This window comes from Nannospalax galili, unplaced genomic scaffold (assembly GCF_000622305.1).
Source record: "Nannospalax galili isolate Female #2095 unplaced genomic scaffold, S.galili_v1.0 scaffold252, whole genome shotgun sequence".
Lineage (NCBI taxonomy): Eukaryota > Metazoa > Chordata > Mammalia > Rodentia > Spalacidae > Nannospalax > Nannospalax galili.
In genome coordinates this window covers 5,150,292-5,165,007 of record NW_008333886.1, presented here as the reverse complement: position 1 = coordinate 5,165,007, position 14,716 = coordinate 5,150,292, and the positions used below count along the sequence as shown (strand labels likewise).

The 14,716-nt window shown below is 42.4% G+C and overlaps 1 pseudogene; it reads right to left on the bottom strand.

Annotated features, from left to right (window-relative positions):
- LOC103730587 overlaps nucleotides 1–8,232 on the bottom strand; it is a 33,660-nt pseudogene extending 25,428 nt beyond the window's left edge.
- Between the last annotated feature and the right edge of the window lie 6,484 nt (nucleotides 8,233–14,716).

The following is a 14,716-nucleotide window of genomic DNA, read 5'->3' as shown; positions in this document are numbered from 1 at the left end:
AAATACATGTGAGATTAGCATAAAGACACAATGGTGTTTAGCTTCTATGTCTTTGTGCTTAGAAAATGGTTTTAAATGCTTTTATTTTAGAAGAACTATTTGGGGAAAATGACAATATTTTATATCTTAGAAATACATCAATTTAAAATTACATTGCTTTTCTTTTTACAATGTTGGAGATTAAATCTAGGACCTTGTACATGATAAGTGAGCACTTACCATTGACCCACATGCCCTGCTGGGTTTTGTTTTAGTTTTTAAATTTTGCAATAGGTCTCGGGAAGTTTCCAAGCTGGCCTTAAACTAAGTCTTAGCCCAGGGAGGCCTTGGATTTTTTATCTTCATGCCTCAGCTTCCCAAATTGTTGGGATTCCAAGCCTATGGCACCAGGACCAGCTAAAATGGCATCCATCTTTTTATCCAGATTCACCTAAAGTAATTATAATCATCTAACTACTAGCAAAAATGAAAAGATAACACTATAATTTTAACTTTTCAAAGATGTATGCTAATTTAACTACACCTTCCAAACCTGATTTCAAATATCAGCAGCAATAAAATAAATTCTAATTAAGGTTTCATTCTCCAGATAAAGTTTGCAATATTTAAAACTTAAGCCTCAGAACACCAGTTGCTTCTCCTCAAATCACATAAAAATCACCAAGTGTTTCACTGGCCGTGACACCACCAATTGGTGATGAGGAATTTATTTGTGCTTTTGACATTTCTGTGTAAAACAACAGCTGCCTCACTCACTGGGAAGCTGCCTTTTCCTCCACTGGGGATTCTTATCCCCAGTGGAGGTGGGTGGGCATTCTACTGGCAATGTTGCATACGAACTGTAATGCTTAGATGCTCCGCAGCTGACAGCTAAAATGAACTCATTCTGTGAGGAGTATGTTCTCTAGCAGAAGACAGCCAGACCTACTTTCCTTTAGGGAATAAAGGACGAGGGATACCATGGTCCTAGTCTCATCATTGTGAGTCTAACACCTTCGATCACGTGGGGTCAGCCACGTACATGGTAGACACCAAAGTGTAACCCTTTAAATGTAATCCAAGTGCCAGAGGAAGATGGTAGATAGAAGCGAGCAGATGGTTTTAAACTAAATGCATCCTGTGTGAATGTGTCTGGTCCTCTCCTGCTGCCATCACTGTGGACACCATCACTGTTGCTTCCTCGCCACCTGTTTCCTCTGATCTCCCCTCCAAGTTCCCTCTACATCTTAAACAATGTGCTAAGGAACCTATTTGTGATGGAATATTGATTGTCAACTTGCCAGGATCTAGAATCATGTAAGAGACAAGCCTCCAGACACACCTGTGAGGTATCATCTAAGATTGGGCTAGCCTTTGAGCATGCCTACGAGGGATTCTCGTCACTAGGTTATGATGGAAAGACCCAACTTAACTGGGTAGCACCATTCCCTTGGCTGAGGTCCTGGACTGAATACTAAGGACAGCAGAGGGAGAAAGGAGAACTAGCATTTGTCTCCCTCTAGTTTCTGGCTGTGAATGCAATGTGACCAACTACCCCGTGCTCCCGCCCCCCTGGCTTCCCCATCGTGATTGCCTGCACCCTGGAACTATGGACCAATAACCCCCTCCTTTTGTAAGTTGCTTTTTCAGGGTATTCTTAATCACAGCAACAGGAAAGTAATGCACAGCTTATTCACCATGTTCTTGCAATTCGACCCCAGGAGATGAGAGAAATTTCACTTATGCATATGGCATCAAATGTGGAGTCCTTGGGAGGTATCATTATATAGTATTGGTTTTGGATCAGGTCCTGTTAATTGTGATTCCACCATCACTTCAATGGCATTCTCTTCTTCAATTCCATACCTATGCACGCAGCTTCAGTACAAATCCAGGGGTAGCTCTCCAGGAGCTCTAGTTACTCCGAAAGTGTGAGATACAAGCAGGAGCTAGAAGACTTCGTGCATTGCAGTGTAGACCTCTGCTGTGAAACTGTTTCCTCTGGCTTTTAACTTTCCTTCTCTGGGGAAGAGAGAGCCTCACAAGATTTAGGGAGCTCATGAAAACTACAAGACTCATAAGGCACTGCCCTTCCTGAAGTTTTACAAGCCGTAAAACATTGCTGGGACAGAAAGACTGTTCAGTGGAGCTACCCAAAGGTTGGGCAGTGTCCAGTGGTGCTACATTCATGAGTCCTCACCCACACTTGAGGGAGCTTTTAAAAATATTTTGTAATTTTAATTTTATGTGAATGAGTGTATTAGCTGCATGTATATAAGTACACGTATGTCATACAATGCCCACAGAGGTCAGAAGAGGGCATTGGGTCCCCTGGAACTGCCATTACAGACAGTTGTTAGCTGCCATGTAGGCGATGGGAAGCAAACCTGGGTCTTCTGCAAGAGCAGCCAGTGTTCTTAACCGCTGCACCATTTCTTTAGTCCCTTGGGTGGGATATTTGGTGTGACACAGCCAACCAAGTCTCCCACACTCCCATGAGAGACCCTAACAAATTCATTTGTTCACCAGAGCTAATGAGTAGAATCATTTCTTTGGTCTGTTGCCAGTGCCCTATCTGGGATAAATAGACATTTGTTTGAAGAGTTCATCTTCCCTCAACCACTTGTTAACTATGTGACATCACTTAGACGCTCTGCAGTTCATTATCAACATCTGTAGAATAATTTATAATATGTATATGTGTGTGTACACATGCATAGATATGCATATGTAAGTATATTTATGCCTCAGAAAAGATGGGTAACTTTAATTATACGTGGAGATTCTTTTCATGAGTGCTAGCACATGAAACATTTTCATTCCAATGTCTAGGGTTTTTTTTTATTATATTACCAAAGGACCAACTTTTCGGCTTAACACCATACATTTTGGAATGAAGACAAACGTGTTTATTTTCTTCCCTAAGGGAGTCAGGATCCCTTCAACTGCCCAGGTGGTCAAGTGTAGATGTGCTAAATTGTGGATGCCATGTTTCTATTTCCATGGAAGTGTTATCTTACTTAACTGTTCCTTTGCTGAACACTCACTGCACACCTAGTCTGTAGCAGGGCCTCAGCTACTTGCTACAGATGGAAATAATGCTTACTGATCATCCAGCAGAATATGCCATAAACAAGTACATTTATAGGCATACTTACAGGACAGTTAAGCATGTAGGATGATTATGTATACAGTATTATAGGCACATAAAAGAGTATTAATTTACTTTGCCTATGAAAACTAAGGAGGCCAAAAGGAGAGGTATCCCTGGGACTGTTCCTGAGGACAAGGAGTTTGCCAGCAGGCAGGAAATTCCTCCCATCATCCAGGAGATGCACAAAAGTAAAGCTAAGTGTTCTTCCATTGGACTGCTGCCTTGGGTGATACAGATACCTTAACACACAGATTTGCCTCTTCTAGGAAATGCCTTTACATGTCCCAGGGGAATAAGGCTCTCCTCAAGCACAGCCTGAATATAGTTCAGTTCTCAGACCAGTTGTTATAAAGGGGAAATTAAGACTAAAAGTAGTCCTCAGCTTCTTTCTGGACAACTACCAATATGTGCAACTTCTCAGCTATCAAGAAATATGGGCAGCCTCCTCCTGTAGAGATGTACTTTAATGATTCATCCGTGACTGTGCTATAACTCATTCAGAAAATCCTAAAGCATTCAAGGCTCCATCTTCATTATTGTCAGATGTCTTACAGGTGCCTTATCAACACTTCAAAATGACTCCAAGTTTGCAAGATCAGGTGTACTTCAAGGACACCCAGAAATATGTTTGCTGAAAGGAGTCTGTTTGTAGGAAGCTAGTGAACAAAACTCTAAAAAGTCCTTTAGTAGTAAGACACTGTGCTTCTCACATTCTATGCCACCTCCATCCTATAGATTTGAAAACTGCTTCCAAAGGAATTTATTCATAAAGCATAGAACTAATCGATTTCTTTGAGGAATATAGCAATTATAAGAACATCAAAGTCTCCCTCCACTATATATGATGGTGATAGGTGCACATATGATTGTTAAATGGGTAGAAAGACAGACAGACAGACTGATAGATAGATGGGTGATGGACAGATAGATGATAGAAGATAGATGACATAGATGATTGATAGATAGATAGATGATAGATAGATAGATAGATAGATAGATAGATAAAGATAGATGATAGATAGCTAGATAGATAGATGATAGATGATAGATAGATGATAGATAGATAGATAGATGATAGATAGATGATAGATAATGGGTAGATGAATAAGATAATAGAAGGCAGAAAAATAGATGATAGATGATAGACAGATGATGGCTAGGTGAATAATAAATACATGATAGATAAATGAAAGTTAGATAATGGATTAATAAATATGTAGATAAGCAGATATCATACAGATAGAGATAAATGATAGATAATAATGAATAGATATAAAGATCCATTAACAATAGGTAGGTACACAGATAGATAATGGATAGATTAGCTAGGTAGATGAATGGATAGACAGGTGATAGATAGATGATAGATAGATAGATGACAGATAGATAGATAGATAGATAGATAGATAGATAGATAGATAGATAGATAGATGATAGATGATGATAGACAGATGTTAGATAGATAGATGATAGATGGATAGATTATAGATAATTGGTAGAATAGATGATAGATGGATAGATTATAGATAATGGGTAGATGGATGATAAGATAATGGATAGGTAGAATGCATAAAAATAGATACATGATGGATAATAGATAGTAGATAGATAATAGATAGATAGATAATAGATGATAGATAGATGATGGCTAGGTCAATAATAAATACATGAGTGGTAGACAGATAATGGATTAATAGATAAGCAGATATCTTATAGATAGAGACAAATGATAGATAGATAATGAATAGATATAGATATCCATTAACAATAGGTAGGTATACAGATAGATAATGGATAGATTAGATAGGTAGATGAATGGATAGGTAATAGATAGATGATAGATAGATAGATGATAGATAGATAGACAGATGATAGATAGATAGATAGATAGATAGATAGATAGATAGATAGATAGAGATAGATGATAGATAGATAGATAGATAGATAGATAGATAGATAGATAGATGATAGATAGATAGATAGAGAGAGATGATAGATGATAAATAATATAGATGATAGATAGTATAGATAATGGATAAATAGATGATAGATATTGGATAGAAAGATAAATAGATGGACAGATAAATAGATAACAGATAGATTATAGATAGACAATGGATAGCCCTCAAAAAGTTGGTTTTATTTTGGTTTGCTCTACAATTAAATAAAAGGCAGAAGAATTTGAATTGGATGTCAAAGGAAAATTTGGGTGTGTTAATTTCTTTATAAAACTGAAGTGCCACCAAGGACCTAAATTGAGTCCATGAGGACTTTGAGAGAATGACGTTGATGGTGTCCTCTGCCCTCCACTGGGCACAAAACCGACTGGGCAGGAGGGCAAGCTGCCAGGAGTCACAGCTATGCAGAAACCCTGACATGCCCCCTACTGGGTTGTCAATGGAAGTTGTTCCAAATGTCCTTAAGGGACATTCTTTCCTTTTTAGATTATATTTAAAACTGCAAAAGACATGCTTTTATAAAGAAAATCGCACTGAGAAAGCAAGGTTCGGTTGGGGAAAGCAATTTTTTTTTTCCTGCAAGTTCCCCACAGCCTGAGCTGCTAACACATACTCAGCACTATGGGCCAGAGCATCCTGGCTTGAATGGATGTCCCGATTCCTCCTTAGTCCTAAATGATGTAGCACTTTAAACATTGGCAAACATAGATGTCCTCCCTTGTCAAGTCATCCCCGGGCTCCTTGTCATAGTGGCATGTTATACCTTCAAAGTAGTGGATTCGCACGTAGTTTATTTTTTCGTCAGCTGTAATCAGTTTTTGAATTCTGTTGTCGTTTTTTTTTTTTTTTTTCTTTATCCAAGTATGGTTCTCATGGTGTAGTAAATGACATTAGGCTTTTGTAAATTCTTGCAGAATATAACAGATCATTGGTTTTATAACACAGTCGCTGCTTTTGCATTCTGATGAGATTATTAGTAGCCTAGAATACAACATCCTTGCATACTGTTAGTTAAAAAAAAATAAAAGTTTACTAAATGGTCTCTTGTCAACTGTATCTGAAAATCATTATAGTTTCTCTGTTTCCTCGACATGAGGGGTTCTTCAGCAAGCTGGTGGGTTATGTCAACATGAGGTTACAAACTTATTATGCCAGCTCTGTTTGTTTCACTGGGGCTTATGCCAGACATTAGCACTCCTATTACAAAGCTCAGAGGTTAGGTGTTTGCGCATTGGGTAGAGAATATGTCTAGTGTCCAGACAGAAGATGCTCAGTTACAGTTTGCCTAGTGGCAACTTCCAATGGAAATAAATGCAGATGGGGGAGGGGGAGGAAGTGCCCCTGGTTTTTGGCGTGCCATCTCTCCATAACAAGGATTAGCTCTTTGGGGCATTGGTGGTCTCCTGTAGAGATTTTAAATCCACTCTAAAATTAATAAAATTAAATGTTTTCCTCTTCTTGGACTCACAGTCTGTAATGTAAACCAGCCTGGTGTGATATTTAAGGGGCAAACAGTCCTCCATGTCCTGTAGTGCCACAACCACCATGAACCAGGGCAAAGTTCAGAGTGTAGAAAAGGAAGTGCCCTGCACAGACCAGGAAGCAGATCCTTTCCTTCTCTTCGGCCGGCCCTGCCAGGATGACATTTGAAAATGTCCACTGTGCATGTAGTTTCCTTCACCCTTTCACATGCAGATCCTCACTGCATACCTTCTATCTGCATTAAGATTATGACATTCTGAGCTCCAAATTGATACAATGCCAAATAAAAGGCTGTGCAGTGAGCCATAATGGGTCTCCCGAAGTCATGGCATACAACAGAGCCAATAATATAAGCTTCTAAATGTGTAAATGAATATTAAAATGAGAGATCTGATCTGCTTCTGTAGTTCTGGCCAATCACACACACACACGAAGGTGTTTTTAAAAAACTGCTTGTATCTACTTTGCATTTTACCTGGAGATGGAAATGAAGGAAACATGGGAATCTGTAAAGCCTCCCATATCCTCTTTAGGAACTTCCTCTATGTGACTGGCGGTTGGCTCCAAGAACGCATCCACATCTCTCTCACTTCCTTTCTTTTCTTGCTGTTTTGTTTCCCCTGGCTTCCCAGAACATCTTTGTTGTATTGATGACACATTAAAATGGAATAATATTTAAAATTAACATTATGCTCTTTGGACTTTTAAGTGGAATTTTCAGGCTCCTTTGAGACAATTCTTAACATTTCCTATCAGGTTTATGCCTGAATCGTACTTGAACACCACAGCACAAATTCTTCCTTAAAATGTTTGCTCCTAAGTGACTATACATAGTTTTGTTAGACTAGATCATGTTGGAAGACTAAAACGAGCTTTAGAAGCTCTGCAGGTTGGTGAGAAGGACCAGCTCTCACCTCCATCTTCAACTGAACTGCAGAAACTATGGTAAGGCTCGGGATGGAGAGACCAGAACAAAGACCTAAGGTGGTTACACACTAACTGATGGAAGGAAGGAAGGGAGGGAGGGAGGGAGGGAGGCAGACTGGTTACAAAACAACATATTTTATTATTTAGTTTTTGGTATAAACCCAGATAATATAGTTTTCCTGGTAACTCAAGAGCATTGCTGCAGGACTGGGGAGGCGATACGGTCAGTGAAACGCTCGCCTTCCAAGCATGAGCACCCAAGTTGAAACCCCAAAACCCATGTTAAAAAGCCAAGTGTGGCCAGAGGCTCCTGTGATCTCAGCACTTGGGAGACAGAGATAGGCGGACCCTACTCACCAATCTCCAGACCAGTGACAGAGCCTGTCTCACAAAATAAGGTTGGCACCTGATGAGCACCACCATCCAAAACTACCTCTAGCCGCCCCCAACACATGCATGCACACATATGCACACACACATATGCACACACAGACACAAACAGACACACAGAGAGACACACACACAGACACAGACACATACAGACACACATGCACACACACAGACACACAGAGACACATACAGACACACACACAGACACACACACACATACAGACATACATAAACACACAGACACATACAGACACACAGAGAGACACACACGTATACACAGACACATACAGACACACAAAGACACATGCACACAGACACATACAGACACACAGAGAGACACACAGAGAGACACACACAGACACACACACATACAGACACACATACACACACAGACACACAGACACATGCACATGTACTCTTACATACATGAATGCTCACACATGCATGCACACCTACACTTACAAATAAAGAAAAAGAAATGACCGCGGCACACTCTTTTGGTTCTCTGGCAAAGGTAAGCCCTGTCCAGTTCCAATGCATAGGTTTCTTTGCGCATGGATGGAGGACAATCAATTGAGCTGTAAGTATGAGCAGAGCAGGGTTCAGCTCCTACTTCTCACATTTGCTGTGTGATTGGAGGCACAGTGATGAACCTCTCTGAACAGTAGAGGAGGCGTCACAACTCCTTCATATCCTGTGAGCCTGTGCTGGGGTGTACTATCAGTAATTTCATCACAAGAACTAACCTGGTTTCTATTACCAGCATGACCATTGTACAGTAGGCTCTCTGGTACCTGCCACTTAGCAAGCGCTCAAGAAATGCGTGAGCCAAGAATATTATCATTTTTATTATCATTATTCCCAGAGAGCCTGTGCTTTACTAGTTGGTTCTGTCCGGGGTGGAGTGAGGTGTGTTTTCTTTCAAGCATGTGCTTCCTGCCCTCCACCTGAGCCTGTGGCCACCACTCTGTCAAGTCCTCAGCCCACGTTCCTTCATTTCACAGCCCACACCTGTGGAGGGTGTCCCTTCAGCCCACGTTCCTTCATTTCACAGCCCACACACCCCTGTGGAGGGTGTCCCTTCAGCCCACGTTCCTTCATTTCACAGCCCACACACCCCTGTGGAGGGTGTCCCTTCAGCCCACGTTCCTTCATTTCACAGCCCACACACCCCTGTGGAGGGTGTCCCTTCAGCCCACGTTCCTTCATTTCACAGCCCACACACCCCTGTGGAGGGTGTCCCTTCAGCCCACGTTCCTTCATTTCACAGCCCACACACACCTGCGGAGGGTGTCCCTTCAGCCCACATTGCTCTTCCTATTTCTAAAGTTAAGTTACTGGTGATGGGAACAGGTGAGTAAAAGAGCCACGTGTCTGTTGTGTCTATTTACACACGGAGGTGAAGCCTGCTCCGTTATCGAGTGAGTGTGCCCCCTCACGTCACGTGATGCTTTGGCGCTTTGTGGACTGCTTTACCCTGGAGCCCTGCTTCTCGACTTTCTTCTGTGTCAATGAGTACATTGTGCTGTTTTCCAAGGCGCCAATCAGTACATACTCAACTGATCTCCGGCACGTCACCAGGGGTATGAGCCAGGGCCTCTGACCTCAGATCTGCGGGGTTTGGTGCATTAATCCCGAGCTGGGATGCCTCAGCTGCCCTGACTATGAAGTGCTAATGCCTTCCTCCTCCTCTCCTGCCACCAATCAGCACTGGCTTCCTTTCCTTAACTAACACACATGCACACACACCATACATACACTCCATATACACACATACACACCTTACACATATCAAACACATATGACGTGCACATAACATACACAACACACACCTACCATATACACAAATCAAGCCCACATGACATACACACATACTATACACAGACCAAACATTCACATATCTTACACAAACAATACACACATACACACACCATACAAACACACACCATACACATACAACATGCATATACATTACATACACCATACATATATACATGCACCATACACCTACAACATACATACATAACCAAACTCCATACATATTCAACTTCTCTCATCAAAAGTAGTTAAAGACATTGATTCAGCAAATATGTTTCTAGTAGCTTCTGTGTTCTAGGCACTGAGCTAAGTGTCAGGAATGTAAATTAAACAGTCTTGGTTTGGCATACACTGTTTATCTAAGACAATATGGGACAGACCGCAAAGAAGTGGATGAACAGCCAAATATCTTTAGTGTCTGATTAACAGTTAGAGAAAGTGCGGTACCACAAAGCAAGAGGGGATTTACTTAACGGAGTCGAACTAGAAGACCTCTTGGAATAACAAAAACTCAACAAGAGGCCCAAAGGATAAAGAGAAGCCAGTCAGGCAGCGTGATAAATATATATCTTTGATCCCAGCACTGAGGTCAGGAAGATTCCAGTTCAGACCAGCCTGGGTGACATAGTGAGATCTTATCTCAGAAACTAAAAGAAAAAAAAAAAAAAAACTTTTTTAAAAAATGAAGAGAAGAAGGAAAAAAAAGCCAGGAGATACTTTCGAGGCAGGGCCACAGCAAGTGCAAACCCCCTGAGGTAGGAAAGCACTGGAAAGGTTTCAGAGCCCAGAAGCCCCAGCTAGAGCCTGGAGAGGCTGCACCTGCGGGTATGAAGCTGAGCTGTGTTCCAAGTGCAACAGAAAGCCTGGGTGGCTGTGGAAGGAGCCTGCTCCAGTTGACCCTCCGTTTCCACAGGTCTGCATGCACAGAGTCATCTAATCACAGAAAATATTTTCATTGCATCTGAACTGAACATACACAATGTTTTTCTTTCTCACTGGTCCCTAATCAGCGCAGCATGAGAAGTATTTATACTATACCAGGCATTGTGAATAATCTGGAAATGGGGGAGCTAGGGGGGTTACCTCAGTGTAGAGCAGTGTTTAGCATGTGTGAGGTCCTGGGTTCAATCCCCAGGAGCATAAATAAATAAGCAAATAAATAAACAATCAGTTGTTCTATGCAAAACTTGTGTCATTTTCTTTCTTTATTGGTTTTTTGAGACAGGATCTCCCTGTAGCCCCAGCTGACCTGGAACTTACTATGTAGACCAGGCTGGCCTTGAACTCACAGACATCTGCCTGCCTTGGCCTGCCGAGTGCTGGGATTAAAGGCGTGACCCACCATGCTGGGCTCACTTTATGTCATTTTAAATAAGGGACTTGAACATCTGCAGATTTTGTAAGCCTCAAGTTCTGATGGCAGTTCCCTATGGATACCGAGAGCTGAGTGCACACAAAACGCAAACAGCAGTTTGGAGACGGTCGCTTTCCAGAAACTAGGATGTGAAGTCAGAGTGAAGCTGATGGTGGTGTAACTGAACAGATGGAGAAATGCACCGGTAGAAATGGAACGATAGGAGAGGGAAGATGAGAGAACCGGAGGAATTCCTGCCGACTCCAGGTCTCCTGACTGAATATGTGAGCGTTGTTCACTTAGGGTGGGAGAGGTTTCAAGGATCCTCAAAGCGAGGGCATAAAATCTGAAATCCCAATGAGGCATGGAAGCGGGGGTGTTAAGAGGGCACCACAGCACGGTCTGTGCTTCCCACCCACCTGCTCTGCAAACACTCAAAACTGATCACACTGGGAAGCTCCTGAGAGCTACTTGCCGTCATTTCCCAGGTGACAATTTGACCCCTTTGTACATGTGTGCACATCATGTCCTTTGTGTATTAACTGAATGAGTGTGGGGGGGGAGAAAGAGAGAGAGAGAGAAATAGGAAAACCAGAGGTCAATCTTGGTGCTGTTCCTCAAGATCATCCATCGTTTCTTTCTTTTGAGACAAGATCTCTCACTGGCCTGGATCTGGCCAAGTAGGCTAGGTTGGCAGGCCAGTGAACCCCAGGGATCCTCCTGTCTCTGTCTCCCCAAGGCTGGAATTACAAGTGTGTACTACTACACCCTATTTTACATGGGTTCTGGGGATCAAATTTCAGCCCTCATGCTTACCCAGCAAGCACCTCACAGCCCTGAGTGTGGATTTCGTAGAACAACATCGCTCTTCATTGCCAACAAAGACATTTCATTTTATCAAATGCTTCTCATGGTGCTCAAAATAAGGAAGGATGTTCTGGTAGGAAGACATTTGCAAAGACCAGAGGGGATATAGTGCCGAATCTCTGGATCTGGGGGACCTCATGCTCTAGAATCTAAAACCAGAAAGCATCCTCACAGAAACACAACCCCCTGCAGGAATGTGTCATTCTAAACACCTACAGTGTGTATTGATCAACACACTAACAAGACCTCACCACCTTCCAGAAATATCAAAGCAAAGAAGACATTGCCCCTAAAACCTAGATAAAGCTGTGCCTCATGAGGAAAAACATCTGGGGGAAGGAGGGGCTGGAAGGGACATTCCACAGTCAAAAATCTCGATTCTTACAAGAGAAGTACCTTGCAACATGCAAATGTCATCAAAGAAAACTGTGGAGAACAATGCAGGATCCTTCCTGTCAGATGAATATAAGATGCTAATTGGTGATGTATGTAGTCCCAGAGATGCTTGACATGCAGAGAGTGAGTCAAGTACGACAAAGCATTTGTGTGGGCCATCTGGAGGGCATAGCATGCCGCTGCATGTGATGAGAAAGTGCAATTAAACAGAAACTCTGGAAATCAAGACTGAAATATGCATGGCTCTGCGTGCTTAAATCTCCGGTGCAGATGGAGAGGCTGGTGAGGAAGCCCTCCATGCACCTTGACGCTGTGCTGACCAAGTGTAATGGAAGCAGCTCTCCCCACATGCGGAAGGAACTGCAGCCTTCTGCTGTCTGGGTGCTGGTGCAGCTTCACCAAACATGCACCCGCGATCCTCAGTGCTTCACGTAAGACGCCTACTCCCAGAGCCAGGTATCTGGTATCATCCAAAACAGTATACACACACACACACACACACACACACACACACACACACACATACAAGTATGAACATTAGACATTGTTTTTGCTCTACGTCTGCAGGAGGAAAGTTTTTAAATATTCATCAAAAGTGAAAAGTGTACAATATATTTTTTATTTGTTCTGGTTTGCAAATTAAGTTTTAAAATTAAACTTGAGGGGCTGGAGAGATTGCTCAGTGGTTAAGAGCACTGGATGCTTTTGCAGAGGATCCGGGTTTGGTTCCCAGCACCCACACGGCAGCTAACAACCATCTCTAACTCCAGTTCCAGGGGATCCAATGCCCTCTTCTGACCTCGTGGGCATTGTATGACATGGGTGCATTTACGTACATGCAGGTAATAAGCTCACATACATAAAAAATAAAAATAAATGAAATTAAAATTGAAGGTAATATATCCATGAGATAAAAGTCTTCCTAATTTAGCACAAATAAATATCTCCTACTGTAAGGAGAGCAACTGAATGTTTTAAACATTTGATACTGGGGCCAGAGGGATGGCTCAGCATGCAAAAGCACTTGTCACCAGACTCACAAAGATGGAAGGCGAAAACTCCTGCAAGCTGTCGTCTAACCTCTACACGTGCACCATGGCACACTCACCCACACACATATGTAGAGATGCACAAACAAAAACACAAACATGCAATTTAAGTATTTACTCAGATGAGGTAGTGCATACTTTTAATCCCAGCACCTGGGAGGCAGAGACAAGTGACTCTCTGTGAGATTGAAGCCAGCTTTGTCTACACAGGGAGTTCCAGGCTAGCTGGGGTTACAGGGAGACCCTGTCTCAAAAAAAAATTATAGTAAAGGACTGGCCTAAAACTTTAGAATGGGCCATAAGACCTGGTGTCCCAATTATTGTGTGTGTGTGTGCATGTGTGTGTATTTGTGTGTGTGTGTGCGTATGTGTGTGTGCGCATGTGTGCCTGTGCGTGTTTGTGTGTGTGTATGTGTGTCCGTGTGTGTGTGCACGTGTATATGTGTGTGTGCGCATGTGTGTGTATTTGTATGTGTGCATGTGCGTGTGTGCGTGCGCATGTGTGCCTGTGCGTGTTCGTGTGTGTATGTGTGTCCGTGTGTGTGTGTGCATGTGTGTGTATGTGTGTGTGCATATGCGTGTGTGTGTGTGCGTGCCAGGAGCTGATATCAGATATCTCCTTCTATTGCATGCTGCCTTATTTCTTTTGACAGCTCAATGATTTTGCTAGACTGACTGGCCAGCTCTGGGGATCCACCTGTCTTCCTCCCCAACACTGGAGTAGCAGATGCCTGCTGCCTAGCCAGCTTTTATATGGGTGCTAGGGATCTGAACTCAGGTTTGTGCAGCAAGCCCTCTTCCCATCTCCCCAATCCTATGTTCTAATTAATGACTGGGGTTACAGTGGTGAAGCCAACTGTATTCCTAGACAATTCTTTCTTGTCCAGTGTGGCCTAGAGAAACCAAAACCATTGAGCACCCCTCCCACAAACAGCTTGACTTGCTGAAAGAAACATGAGGAATGAAGGTGATTCAAGATCCCAGAGACTTCCAAAGCTAGGTACTCTGCCCTTCGAGGCTTGCATTTTCTTCTGAGCTCTTGTCATTTCTGTCTTTGTTCTGAAAGAAAGTTCTGAGACTGATTTAGCCCACAGCTGGTTAAAAGACAAACGAACCCAAAGTGCAACTACAGATACCTGGGAAATTGCATCTCGGCGATCAATCTACCTCTTCTTAAATACATTTTGTTTGTTTGCCTATCTGAGTATAAGCCCCAAGGCAAGAGCTCTGTCTTTTAATGTTTTCTATAGCACCAAGCATATTGCAAAAGCTGAGGCAATGATAAACAATAACAATAATACCATTCACAGGGAACACCAGCTCCAATAGCATGAATTTAACC